Raw genomic sequence first — 12,437 nt, forward strand, 5'->3', positions numbered from 1 at the left:
CAAATTAAAATGTCCAAAGGAATCCATGATTTTCCAAAATTCTTTTAGGGTATATTCAGCAGAAAAAAACTTTGAAGATTTCTATTCCAACACGTCTAAGTCCTGTGACACCATTTGGAAAGTTTGAAATGCAAACTAGACTGACCCATCAGGAGTGTTATAAAGATTTCATACTGGGGTAACAGTTAAAACCAGGTGGCTGCTCTAAGTTTTAGAAAGGCTGAGAGCCTACACACCTTTATATACCTATCAAGGTATTTTTAATCTCTCATTGCATAAACATATGTCTTATCCCTTTATATCTCAAAATAAAGCATTACTAATCAAGCTTAAAGACCCATTTAAATCTGAATATTTGGACCAAAAGTCAAGATTTTTCTTGCTGTATTATCCCTGACTGCAAAAGTCATTCATTCAACAAATAATGTGTCCCTATCACGTGTCACCAATTGCACTAGGTGCTCAGGGTATCAGTGACCAAGGAAAAGTCTCTGTAATGAGGAACTTGCATTCTAATTACACACATGACTATATTCTGATTATCTGGCCAAAGGTAAAAAAAAAAAAAATGCTAACATTCTTCTCCATTCCTAATATATTTAAATAAAATATCACTTGCATCAAAGAACAGAAGAATGTAAACTCTGCACACTGATGGATGAGAAGCCAGAGCAGTCGATGGGTAAACATAGGTGGACCAGCAGATGTCAAATTATTCATAAGATCTTTGTGACCAACAATTCCTGGAAAATGTGTTTGGGGTCATGATCAGAAAGTCAGTGCTTCTTTTAGGTGCTTTTAGTTAGAAAGAGAAGCTGAAAATATTTCCACTGTACACAAAAAGGTATACCTAGACCAGGGTTTCTCAATCTCAGCAGTACTGGCATGTTGGGTCAGATAGTTCTTTCTTGTGAGAGACTGTCTTGTGCATTATAGACTGTGGTGGTAAACAGAATTCTCAGGATGGTCCCCCCTCTTCCAATTATTCAATCAAAAGCTAATGGGGGTTGCTGTGAAGAAATTTTTGTAGGTGTAACTAAAGTTCCAAATAGGTGACCTTCAATTATGGAGATTATTCAGATAAGCCTGATCCAATCAGATGAGCCCTTTAAAAGAAGAATTTTCTCTGGCTGGTGGCAGAAGAGGAAGTCAGAGATTCCAAGCACAAAGTCAGGGTGGGGGAGTTGGGAGAGTTCAACATGCTGTTGTTGACTTAGAAGATGGAGGGGGACATGAGCAAACATAGGTGGGTGCCCTATAGGAGCTAAGAATGTCTGACAACCATCAAGGAAATGGGGACCCCAGTCTTAAAACCACAAGGAACTGAATGAATTCCGCCACCAATGTCAATGAGATTAAAAAGTGGATTCTCCCCCAGAGTTTCCATTTAAGAACCCAGCTTAACCAACAACTTGATTTCAGCCCCATGATACTCTAAGTAGATAACTTGGTCAAGCACCTTTCCCAACCTCCCCAGACTTCTGACCTACAAAATTGTGGGTTAATAAAGCAGTGTTGTTGTAAGCTGCTATGTTACACAGCGATAGGAAACTAATACATTTGCTTAGTAGCATCTCCAGCCTCTACTCACTAGATGCCAGTAGTACCCCTCCCTGGGGTACCAACAAAAATAGCTCTAGGGGCGCCTGGGTGGCACAGCGGTTAAGCGTCTGCCTTCGGCTCAGGGCGTGATCCCGGCATTATGGGATTGAGCCCCACATCAGGCTCCTCTGCTATGAGCCTGCTTCTTCCTCTCCCACTCCCCCTGCTTGTGTTCCCTCTCTCGCTGGCTGTCTCTATCTCTGTCGAATAAATAAATAAAATCTTTAAAAAAAAATAGCTCTAGACATTGCCAACTGTCACAGAGATGGGGGTACAAAATCACCCCTAGTTGAAAACCACGACCCTAGACATACAACTTGTCTCTGTACAGTTAGGAAACATTGGTCCAAAGGAAGAGATGGGTATCCTGAGCCCTACCCATATTTTATGACAATTTCAATTACTATTTTCTCTGAGTTGTTGAATTTGATCAAGATGGAATGAGACCCTCAGGAATTCTCTAATAAGTCAATCTATAACAAATTCAATAAACATCAGGTCCCAGGGATCAATCAAGAGCATTTGGAGGAGAAAAAATAGTTCCAACAAAAATTGTTGCCTTCCACCTTAAACAAAGATTCAAGCAAAAAAAGTGGAAGTGATCTGTTAGATTTGATTACAGCTTTGGATTTTGTTTTCTACAACACAAATAAAACATAGCAAGAGAGAAACACTTGGCTTAGGTCACAGATCTGTTGCTGGGCACACTCAGTGCTCTTGAAGATTCTGAGGGAACAGCAAGTGACTTACTGCACATGGTGGGAGGCCATCTCAATTCCTCCTGTTTCTCTCTTCCTTATAAAGCAAACATTACTGTATTTATTTTGAGAATCAAGAAAGAAAGCCAAATGGCCTCATGCTTTTCAACCTTTTGTCTCTTATACTTTTTTTCCCCCTCCATTGTGTATACCTCATTTTATGCTTGCAAAAGAAAACAAATGAAACAATGTTACAATATGGCTTTAAAATAGCCTGGGAGCTATCAACCACCAAGTATGATGGGCTAGGAAATACACACATGAGACAACTAAGATTTCTTTCTGCACTCTATGTTACCTTTTCTCTAGGTCAGTTGCTATCAACTATGCTTTTTATTTTTGTAACAGAACATATGGGGAGAAAAGCTGGAGTGTTTCTGAGGAAGACAAAGGCAACAATGTAGTAGAAGGGACATACTGAACAGACACATCGGATGGAATCAAATGAAACTTTATGTTTTGGTTTGTTTCACTGTATCTTTAGAGACTCCCCAGAAATAGTTTCTCTGCTGCTGAGTAGAAATTTGCTAGGTACCAGTTTTTTGGATCACTTTTAGTTAAAAGACATTCTTATATCCTTTTAAATCAGAAAACAAGGTCAATTCAATAATTAGAATATCTACTCTCAGACACTCATAAAAATTCTAAAAACAGTTAATCACATATTTTCTCTTTCCTCACAACTGTAGCTTATTTTAGACTGAAAGCCTAGAGGCATGAAAAGAAGTAATATTTGGCTTCTTCTGTATTTCTCCGACTTGTAGATCTCTTCTTTTTTCCTCACCACCCATCCCTAGATGGCTAGATAGTTTATCTCTCTGGTGTCAAAGCAGAGGGAACAAAATAGTAAAGGGATAGAAAATCTTTCCTGGACTGTTCTGTCCCAAGATAACTGCACATTTCTGGGGCTAAGAGATGTTCAAGTTGACTCAGGGTAGAGAACTTACTCCTTGACCTGTTCACACTCCCCCCTTCACTCAGCTGTCGCTGGTGACTATTTATTCATCCCTAGGAATCTGATATTTCTTTCAGCTTCTAGCTGCTTAATCTTAAGGGAAAACTGTGGGAAAGAGTGTTCAACACCCACCTAAGAATTTCCCCACATAAGGAGCAAGAGAGCTGGGTGTTTATACCCTGATGGCATCTCATTTGCTGCAAGGTGTCATTTCTCAAACTTGGAGGAATTATCCCATCAGCATATTAGAGTCCACAAGAGTAGTCCTGCCTGGGACATTAAGGCTGATGTCATGGGAGAATGCGCTCATTTAAAAAAATTTGTCTATGCAGCCTTCAACTCCTCACTGTTGGGGCAGCACCCTCAAAGTATAGGTATAATGTTCCCGATTCTACCAGGACATATTAGCCAAGTCTCGCAGCTCTGTTGTTAATGATCCCTCCCTCCCCCCCCCCTTTTTTTTCCTGGAGCAGGGAAAATATTTTCTCAGGAGTTCAAGCTGAGTTTTGACCCTAGTTACTGTCCTAGAATCTCTGAAGCGAGTGAAGGAAAACCTTGAAGAAGGTAAGTATCATCTTATGAGGCGTCTGCCTCTGCATGATTTCTAGGCAAGGAGAATCTACTCTCCTCTAACAAGGGGAAGGGAACCATTTTCAGAGACCCAGGAATTCAGGAGAATCTGTTAATTCAAAGTTTTCGAGTACATTAGTCCCCAGTCTCCCCATCCCGGGTCTCAGGCCCACGCCCCTCCCACACCAAGGCCCTGGATTTCAGAACAGGAGACTTGCCAGGGCTAAGAGTCAAGTCTCTGCAATTCTACTTCTTTCACACTCAGGTGGGTCTGCTTTATGGCTACAGAAAATATGGGTTCTTTAAATACTGAATTAAAGGTCTTCTGGAGAATAATTTGATGGTTAGCTGACCTGAGGTGGTATTTTCCCTTCAGTGCCACCATGACAATTAACACTAATTCCACAGTCATCATTACCACTGCCACCATATCTAAAAAAATGCTGGAGGGGCGCCTGGGTGGCACAGCGGTTAAGCACCTGCCTTCGGCTCACGGCGTGATCCCGGCGTTATGGGATCCAGCCCCACATCAGGCTTCTCTGCTATGAGCCTGCTTCTTCCTCTCCCACTCCCCCTGCTTGTGTTCCCTCTCTCGCTTGCTATCTCTGTTAAATAAATAAATAAAATCTTTAAAATAAATAAATAAATAAATAAATAAATAAATAATTACTGGAGATATTCTGTCAGTCTGTTTCCCATTCCAGTTCACCACAGATGACATAGTCATAATTGTGATGCTCGGCATGCCGGGGCTCATCATCACCTCTCTTATCACCACCAATCACAGAGCAATTTTTGTGATCTGGTTGGCAAGTTTCAGAATCCTATCATAATGGTATTCTTCCTGGGACCTGAGTGTCACCTGTCTCAGTCTGGGTTCCTCCAGAAGTAGACACGGAGGAAGGCTGTGAATGCCAGTAATCTATTTGGGAGCTGCCGAGAACACCAGTAAGGTAATGAGGGAAGAGAAGACATCCAGGAAAGGAGTACAACACAACAACCACTCGAGTTTCATCCCACAAGGAAATTTGGGAAATACTGCCAGATGCATGCCGCGGAATCATCCCAGCTTGGCAACAAGGGAATCGTGGTATTTATAAGTATACAAATACACCCCAGCTTCATGTTTTAAGACAATCTTAGGACTGACTGCTCCAGAGGAGTTAACTCTCTGACACATCTAGCCTACTTCACCCCCAGGCAGAGTGGTATGCTTTTGTTCTAGGAAAATCCTTAAGGACAGAGTCATTAGTAATTAGAAGTCAGCGGGAGCACAATGAAAGGGTAGGGTCTAAGGAATATGTGTGATGTGCCAAGGACATCTGCTACAAGCTCCCCCGTGTGGCCCACATTCACTCAGCAGGAGCCACTAAGGTACCTTTGCCCAGACTTTGACATCAAGGACTGCAGATTCAGGCAATTTGAACAACCCTCCCCTGGATCTGCCACCAATACATCTGTCAGACTTTTGTCCTTTAGATTTCTTGTCTAAGAATGTGACCCACATACACAGAGGTCCCCTCCCCAACAAAGGCAGCAACACATACATCTACCTGTCCACAGAACTTCTCCATATAGAAGTCAATCCTCATTTGGCCAAAGCAGAGGAGGGAAGGGGTAGACATTCAGCATAGCAACACACAACTCCCAGGAAATATTTCAGCGATCTTCCCACTTCTCCCCTAATATAACTCTTTTTTATATCTTTGATATGGTTAAGGGACCAAGGATCACGAAGGGGGTTATTGCGTACTTCTGTTATAAATTATCACACATAAAAATGAAGACTGGTGTCACATTCTCTGTAGGAATTCCGCACCTCAGTAGAAATGGGAGCAGGAAGAATGCTGGTCTGATACCTTCTTACAGCAGCAATTGAAACTGTAGCCTCAACCAAACATCTCTAGACATAGTCTTTGAAGGGAAGAGAGCATGGAGAAATTTTTCAAAGTGATTTTACAATGGATGGTGATAAGGGTGGGAGGGGATTGTAGAGGGCACAAATATTTACCAAATACCAAGCAGTTTACACGGGCTTCCTTTTAATCTCTACAACAGCTGTTTGACCTAGGTTTGGCTAACCCCATCTGTATGGAGGAGTTGGGTTTTAGTCTTGCCCAAAGCACACACTCTGTTAGTAACTGGATCGACCCAAATTGAAATGCTTGACTGACTGGCTGGCTCCAGAGCCCACAATCATCCATTACCTCAGGGACAGAAATCACAAACTCTAAATGCTACCAGGGACCAGGAAGAGAAAATACATGTATAATATATAAGAGAATGAAAGTGGTTGAGAGTATATCCGAGTGCCGACCAAGCAAAACAAAACATCGTGGGGGCTCCTGGGTGGCTCAGTCGTTAAGCGGCTGCCTTCGGCTCAGGGCATGATCCCGGCGTTCTGGGATCGAGCCCCATATCAGGCTCCTCCGCTGGGAGCCTGCTTCTTCCTCTCCTACTCCCCCTGCTTGTGTTCCCTCTCTTGCTGGCTGTCTCTATCTCTGTCAAATAAATAAATAAAATCTTAAAAAAAAAACAAAAACAAAAAAAACCATCGTGGTCTTGAACTGGGTTCAGGCCCACAAACCCTCCCTTCCCACCCTGCCCTTTGCTGATTTAGATCAAGGTCAGTGAAGCAGATTTGAAGGCAGATAATCAGGTATGGACCCTAGTTCAGCCACCACTAATTCTGAAAATTGTGATGAATCATTTAATTTCTGTGAGTCTCAGTTTCTACTTCTGTAACATGGGGATAACAAACTTCTACTTTATGATTTCAAAACATATATAGAAATTTCCACAGAAGGCATTCTGCAAGTGGAAATTCCTATATTCTCCCATGTACAGTGGGCTGTTAGTCTTGTCCCCCTCTTCCTTTCTTTAAACTTCCCTCTCTGTTCCTAATGATTTTATTGCATAGAAAGTACAAGATGATGATGGGAACATCCAGAGTACATAGGGTTCTACACAGAGCTCGTGGATTATTTAAAATTAGGGAGGTATGGAGGGCTGGTGACATAAAAGCAATCTTGGCCTGACTCCAATACTGAATGGACAGAGAAATGCCATGTGGAAGAAGAGAGATGGCCACTGCACACTCAGGTCTAATGGGCTAGTGAGAAAGGGAAATGTGGATTATTTTTTGTCTCTAATGCCATTTGATTATTGGAAACACAGGTATATTTTCTTTCAAATGAGTTTATGATCATTATTAACATCAAGAAACCAAAAATCAAAAAAGGACAGATACTCCAACAGACAGTCTTATATTATTTTTGTAATATAGAATACATTTTTGCATATTTTTTGTTGATTAACAAAAATCTTTCAAGTGTCTCTTAAATTCCACATATGAGTGAGATCATATGGTATTTGTCCTTCTCAGACTGACTTATTTCTCTTAGCATTATATTCTCTAGCTCCATCTACATCATTGCAAATGGCAAGATTTCATTTTTTATGGCTGAATAACATTCCATTGTATATATATATACCACACGTTCTTTATCCATTCATCAGTCAATGGGCGCTTGGGCTGTTTCCACAATTTGGCTATTGTAGATAATGCTGCTATAAATATCAGGGTGCACGTATCTCTTTTAGTATGTTTGTATTCTTTGGGTAAATACCTAGTAGGGTAATTACTGGATCATAGGGTAGTTCTATTTTTAACTTTATGAGGAACCTCCATATTGTTTTCCACAGTGGCTGCACCAGTTTGCAGTTCCGCCAACAGTGCAAGAGGGTTTCCCTTTCTCCACATCCTCACCAATACCTATTATTTCTTGTGTTGTTGATTTTAGCTATCTGACAGGTGTGAGGCGGTATCTCATTGTAGTTTTGATTTGCATTTTCCCAATCATGAGTGATGTTAAGCATCTTTTCATGTATTGTTGGCCATCTGGAAGATTTCTTTGCAAAATGTCTATTCATGTCTTCTGCCCATTTTTAATTGAATTAATTGGTTTTTGGGTATCGAGTTTTTATAAGTTCTTTACACATTTTGGATACTAACCCTTTATTGGATATGTCATTTGTAAATATCTTCTCCCATTCTGTTGGCTGCCTTTTAGTTTTGTTGATCCTTTCCTTTGCTGTACAGAAGCTTTTTCTTTTGATGAAATCCCAATAGTTTATTTCTGCTTTGGTTTCCCTTGCCTCAGGAGACATATCTAGAAAGAAGTTGCTGTGGCTGATGTCAAAGACGTTACTGCCTGTGCTCTCTAGGAATTTTATGGTTTCAGGTCTCACACTTAGGTCTTCAATCCATTTTGAGTTTATTTTTGGGTATGGTGTAAGAAAATGGCCCAGTTTCATTCTTCTGCGTGTTGCTGTCCAGTTTTCCCAACACCATTTGCTGAAGAAACTGTATTTTTCCCATTGGATATTCTTTTCTGCTTTGTCAAAGATTAACTGTCCATATAGTTGTGGGTTCCTTTCTGGGCTTTCTATTCTGCTCCACTGATCTATGTGTCTATTTTTGTGCCAGTATCATACTGTTTTGATCACAACATCTTTTTAATGTAACTTGAAGTCTAGAATTGTGATGCCTCCAGCTTTTATTTTTCAAAATTGCTTTGGCTATTTGAGGTCTTTTGTGGTTCCATACAAATTTCAGGATTGTTTGTCTAGCTCTGTGAACAATGCTGTTGGTATTTTCATAGGGATTGCACTGAATGTGTCAATTGCTTTGGGTACTATAGACATTTTAACAATATTTGTTCTTCCAATCCATGAGCATGGAACATCTTTCCATTTCTTTGTGTCATCTTCATTTTCTTTCATCCATGTTTTATAGTTTTCAGAGTACAGGCTCTCACCTTTTTAGTTAGGTTTATTCCTAAGTATCTTGTTGTTTTTGGTGCAATTATAAATGGGATTGATTCCTTAATTTCTGTTTCTGCTTCTTCATTATTGGTATATAGAAATGCAACAGATTTCTGCACATTGCTTTTATATCCTGCAACTTTACTAAATTTGCTTAACAAAACAAATGAGCAAAGTGGAGAGAGAGAATGAGAGATCCAAACCAAGAAACAGACTCTTAACTATAGAGAACAAACTGATGGTCACCAGACGGGAGGTGGGTGGGGGATGGTTAAATAGGTGATGGGGATTAAGGAATACACATGTCATGATGAGCACTGGGCATTGTATGGAAGCGTTGAATCACTATACTGTACATCTGAAATTAATATTACACTATAAGTTAACTAACTCAAATTTAAATAAAAACTTTTAAAAAACCTTTTAAGGGTAATACTTCAAAAAAAAACAAAACAAAACTCACAGTATACTTAGGAAATAAACTATACAAAACTTATTTTCTTCACCAAAAATAATAGCAACATTTTCTGTATTATTCCTGGACAAACCATAGAACATTTTTGTAGGTTTTTCAGGTTTTACTTATAAACTAAGATGAGGCAATAGATACAGATGTGGAAAAAGAAAGAAGAAAACAGTTGTCAGCACCCAGGGCCTCTGATCCTGTCTTGACCATGCAACAGAAGTGTTCAACTTACACCTGCTGAAAGGCTTATGAAGATATAACCTCAACCAAAGAATGTAAACAGCAGCAACCAGATGTGGACCAACAACAAAAGCAGTCTGTTCATTCAAACTTTAACTATAACGTGTTTAAGTTCATTTGATAAAAACAAAAACCTACTCTGAGATTCTCATTTGATGAGCTCATGTGTTTCCCTCACCGTCTGGTAATTCCCTTAAACTGTCCATTACAGACATTTAACAACATACTTAAAACTCCTACTACTCAGAGGTTAGTAGTGAACCCTGTTATAACATTTTATAAAATGTATTCCTTCCTCCCACCCCTCCTCAAAATTCATTTCTTCAAAGACTTATTTTCATAGTGTTTATTCTCAACCCTCATCACAGAAATACATAGGACCTTCAGCAATGTATGAACATGAGGAAAAAAACCTGATGTCTGGCCAATGGAGGGCTTCAAAATGGTGGAGGGAAACTCCATATTTTCCCCTCTGTGTTCTTACTTGATTCTTTAACAGTGCAACTGGGCTGAGAGCATGCCAGGATTGGGTAAGTCACTTCTGTACGCATTAGCACAATGCTCCTCCAGGGTCTTAAATGTGATCTGTCCCATGACTGAGGTCACCAGGGATAAGATTTAAGAACTTTCAGGTGCTATACGGAGACTATCTTTAAGTTCCTGAACGGTGTGCTCCACTGTTGGAACACTTAGAGTTTCCTTAGGAACGCTCAGACATTAGCTGAGATTCCAGGTTGCCTCCTGGGCTCTACAGACATTCTCAGGGAGTTCCTTTTGAACACCAAGCTTGGGTGCCAAATTTGTGGCTTCCACAAACCAAAATTTATGATAAACTTCAATATGTTCCACCAGTTCACTTAGTGAACAAAGCATCACAGTCAAATGACTGGCTGCAAAGAAAACATCAGAGGTTTGCCTTTGGAGATTTTCCCCAAAGGTTCTGTAAAAAGATAGAATATGCTCAAGAACAACAATGGTAACAATGAAATCCAAATCTGTTACTGCACTACAGAGCTCAAATGCCTGGACAGCCATAGCTATTCCCTCTCATATTTGTGTCACTATACTATATAAACATAAAATGAGTGCTTGTAGGAGGCCCACTAAAATTTCAAAAGCATCTTTCCTGCCTGACCACTGAGGCTGGCCAATTTCCTTCTGTTTTTTGCCCCTCTCTTCACTGTTCTGAAAGAGGACAGAAATTACATTGCCATGCTCTAGAGGCAGGTGTGATGATTGACTGGAAAAAACAACAACAACAACAACAACAACGAATTTTGTCAATTGTTTCTAAGGCAACGCAACAGATATTCCCCTAACAGACATTGCTTTTGCCAACCATATATGTAAGGCACAGGAAGAGCAGAGTGTGTAGATAGCTTGGGAGTATTTCTCTAAAAGTCTACAGGCAACAACAACTTCAATTTCGGTAGAAAATCCACTGGACACAATGTAAGCCTGGCTATGACTACATCCATGTTTATGGATGTAACTGAGAAGTTACCATAGCGTGAAATGGCAAAGTTGAAACTTCTGCATCAGCTTCATAAGGTAGGAAGCCCACAGATCCCTTCCTCAGGTGATGGATTTGTCAGCAAACCTCACCAACACAGGCAGGTGCTCTTCCTTTGCGATATCAACTCCATGGTCAGTGATCATAGGTAGGATCTCTCACGTCCCTGAGGTTTCTTCCTGAACGCAGCTCTCGCAGATGTCTAGCACCTGTGTCTGCTCTTCCCTGCTGGGGTCTCAAAGAGCTTCCTCAGCACCTCTTCATCTGAATCCATCCGGTACCTCAGCAGGGCTTGAAAGTTATCAGGAGTAGAAAACTTCTGGAATTTCATCAGCCTCGTGTCCACCCAGAGGTAAGTAAGTTTTGGTTTCTCATAAGAATCAAATTTCAAAAAAAGATTTTGACTATTCTTTGTTCTCCTTCTCTTCAAGGGTTAAAGGTAATGTCTTCATCCTATTCTTGGCCCCTTTCTTCTGCACTGGGGTTCTAAGCATTGCTGTTATTTCTTTGTTTCTGTTTCTATTTAGAAGTTTCATAATTTTTGTTTGTTTCAGTGTCCTGATTTCATCTTCAACCAATTCTTTTGTTTTCTGTATCTACTCTGTGGGTTGTTCAGATGTCTGGTAAGATCCAGTACCTCTAGTATTGCTTTATCTTAAAGAACTGTCCTAGAGGGGCCTGGGTGGCTCAGTCAGCTAAGTGACCTGACTCCTGATTTCAGCTCAGGTCATGTGAATCTCAGGGTTGTGAAACTGAGCCTCATGTCTAGCTCTCTCCTCAGCAGGGAGTCTGCTTGAGATTCTCCCTCTCTCTCCCTCTCTCCCTCTGCCCCTCTTCCGTCCTCTCTCTAAAACTAATAAATAAATCTTGAAGAACTGTCCTATAAGGACTAGGTCTACAGATCATAGTGGTCTCAAAGTGTTTGGTCCATCATCTATAATGTTTATTTACTTAATCAGTCATTTTATCTTCTAAGTTTGTTCTCGTTACAATTATCCACCTACTTCTGGCATCTGGCAAGGTTCTGCGGAAACCTGAGGAGGGCAGGTCTGAATGCTCTTCCACACACAGTTGGGGGTGGCACAGAAGTTGAGCATCTTCACTGCCCTTGACAGGCCCAGCCCTCTCCTCCCCATGTCCTCCAAGCAGCCCACCCGCCTGTCCTCAGCTTGGCAGGTGCCTCAAATGTAATGGTTTTATTTTTAGGAATTTGATTAGACAATCCAAAGAAACTGACTTTTTTCCTTCTTTAATGAGAGGAAAAAAGCAAACTCTTGGGATTATCATAGTATCAGATCTCACAACCACCTCTTGCTCTTGCATTGAGGTTTCCAGCAAGGACACTGAAACGTAATACATTGTAATCCATTATTTAAATCAAGTATTCTGTCAACGGAGCTCATTTGTTTCTCAGAACATTAACACAATTCAAAATTATCTCCACATCCGTCATTCTTTGCTAACAATAGCCAGTTGCCTCTTAGTTCTCCACCACCATCTAGGAAT

General features: G+C 40.5%; 1 pseudogene; it reads right to left on the reverse strand.

Moving 5' to 3' along the window:
• Positions 1-10,889: 10,889 nt before the first annotated feature.
• LOC103662536 lies at positions 10,890-12,028 on the reverse strand (annotated as a pseudogene).
• Positions 12,029-12,437: the final 409 nt, after the last annotated feature.

The sequence above is a fragment of the Ursus maritimus genome, unplaced genomic scaffold (genome assembly GCF_017311325.1).
Source record: "Ursus maritimus isolate PB19 unplaced genomic scaffold, ASM1731132v1 scaffold_16, whole genome shotgun sequence".
NCBI lineage: Eukaryota > Metazoa > Chordata > Mammalia > Carnivora > Ursidae > Ursus > Ursus maritimus.